The following is a 2,031-nucleotide window of genomic DNA, read 5'->3' as shown; positions in this document are numbered from 1 at the left end:
ATTTGCAAACAAGTCTGACAGAATGAAAACACCTACACCTGGATTCATATCTAACAAAACACGCATGAGGTACACAACCTTAAAACAACTCTGAACCTAACAGATTTTGAGTGTTCTAAAAGCACAGTGTTTATTATTGGATGCAAGAGAATCCTAAAGGGTGCTATCAATTTTATGCAAATAAAGAGTGCTGAGGTGTTTGGTATGAGGCATAAAAGTAGGGTCAAGATAGGACACATCCTCATGTCTGTTTTTAAATGAACAGCAGCCATTACTTCGCAGTTCCTGTCTTTGTGCAAACATGCAATAAGGAAACACCCATATATAGGTATTGGTAAGAGAGGTCAGGAAACAAAAAATTAAAGCTTTAGTCTCCTACAATGTATTGCTTCCGAGAAAGCTATAAGGTGCTTGATCATGCAGACTGTAAGCTCAGATTTACCCAAGTGTTGTCAGCTTGTCAATTAAATCGTCAATAGTGTAAACAAGAAGCTTGATGTCATCCTTTGCTCTCAAACGATGTTGACCATTTTTACGAAGTATAACATCCACATCAGGGCTAAGAACACGTTCGGCTATTTGCATAGAAACATGCCAAGGTACATCTTCATCCTTCATGCCAAGGATGAGCTTCATAGGGGATTTTATTGGAATTGGGGTGTTTAACAAACAGGGGTTTTCTGTTTTTTTAATGAAATTATACGGTATATCATAAAAACCCTCTTCGTTATATTTTGTAGGAACGTTCCATAGTCCTTTTTCCTCAATGTCTTTCTTTACCTCCACTGTAAGCTGATTGAAAGATGTTACAAAATGGTCGGCAGCAGCAGCAACACCAACAAGAGCGGCAATCTTTTCCGGACGTGCGATTGCAGCAAGAAGCATCAGCCAGCCTCCCAAACTAGACCCCACCAAAATCTGTGGTCCTTCTGAGAGTTCATCCAAAACAGACAGAACATCCTTCTTCCACCTTCCCACTGTACACTCTTTGATGTCACCTTCTGAACTTCCACATCAAGTGTAATCGAACCGTACAAAGGAATGTCCAAGTGAGTTGCAGAAGTGTTCAAGGGCAACTGGTTTCTGACCATTCATGTTGGAAGCATAGCCGGGAAGGAAAATAACACCTGGATTCTTGCCTTTAATCTTCTGGTAAGCCAGCTTCGGAAGATCCGGTCGATTTAAGAAACTGAACTGTTGCCTTGTGCCTGCAACCTACCACAACTGCCGGTCTGACTCTGCTGCACAACCCAACCCCCTGCGGAAGTTGCCCTCCGGGCGAAGGTACAGCAGTCCGAACCATACACCAACTCCACCGCAGACCTAGCAGCGCCATCTCCCCCAAAACGTAATTACTTTTCAGCAATGGAGCATACATTTGGTCAATTCTGTTCGCTATGCCCATGTGTTCTGCTTTGGGATTTGCGGATAGTGAACTAGGCCAATAACATTCTGAAATGTGGGTTCCCAGTATAATACTGTACTGATTTGCAGACCCAAGTTTCCAGTGTTTGGGATTTCATCTTCACAGACCAGAAGAACACTACAGTGGTACCCACCCTTCCTGAATTGCTCAACACTGCATCTGTATTGTTTTCCCCCGCTCCATCAATGGTTGGCTTTAAACCTTACCCTTGTCCCAGTAAAACGCAACCAGATGACTGAAGCTGACACAATGCTTTTTGGAACTATTTTGAACCTTAAACTTTAAACATTCATACCTCTGGGTGTACTTATTGGGTTTTAGTGGTTTTTGTGTCTTTTTTAATTAAAATATTCTCTATTTTTCTAAATCGGTTTGAGATTTTTCTTGCGATTTATTTCACTTTATTATTGTTTGAGTACTTCATAAACTCCTCACATATTGCCTGTGAGTTAAGCCTGACTGCTTTTGTGCCAAGCTACCAAAAGTGTTTATATAGTGGATTTTGTGCTTCACCCTGACAAAGACAGTGATTTTTATTTTAGGTGGGTTCTACTCCCAATTTTTTACACACCTTTCACTCCTGATTTGCTCTAACACCATTTCTG

The 2,031-nt window shown here is 41.2% G+C and overlaps 1 pseudogene; it reads right to left on the bottom strand.

The window, feature by feature from the left end:
- Positions 1-438: 438 nt before the first annotated feature.
- On the bottom strand, positions 439-1,336 carry LOC147751702 (palmitoyl-protein thioesterase ABHD10, mitochondrial pseudogene; annotated as a pseudogene).
- Positions 1,337-2,031: the final 695 nt, after the last annotated feature.

The sequence above is a fragment of the Lissotriton vulgaris genome, chromosome 1_1 (assembly GCF_964263255.1).
Source record: "Lissotriton vulgaris chromosome 1_1, aLisVul1.2, whole genome shotgun sequence".
In the NCBI taxonomy this organism is placed as follows: domain Eukaryota; kingdom Metazoa; phylum Chordata; class Amphibia; order Caudata; family Salamandridae; genus Lissotriton; species Lissotriton vulgaris.
The sequence above is the reverse complement of the archived record's forward strand: the minus strand, read 5'-3'. Positions and strand labels throughout refer to the sequence as shown.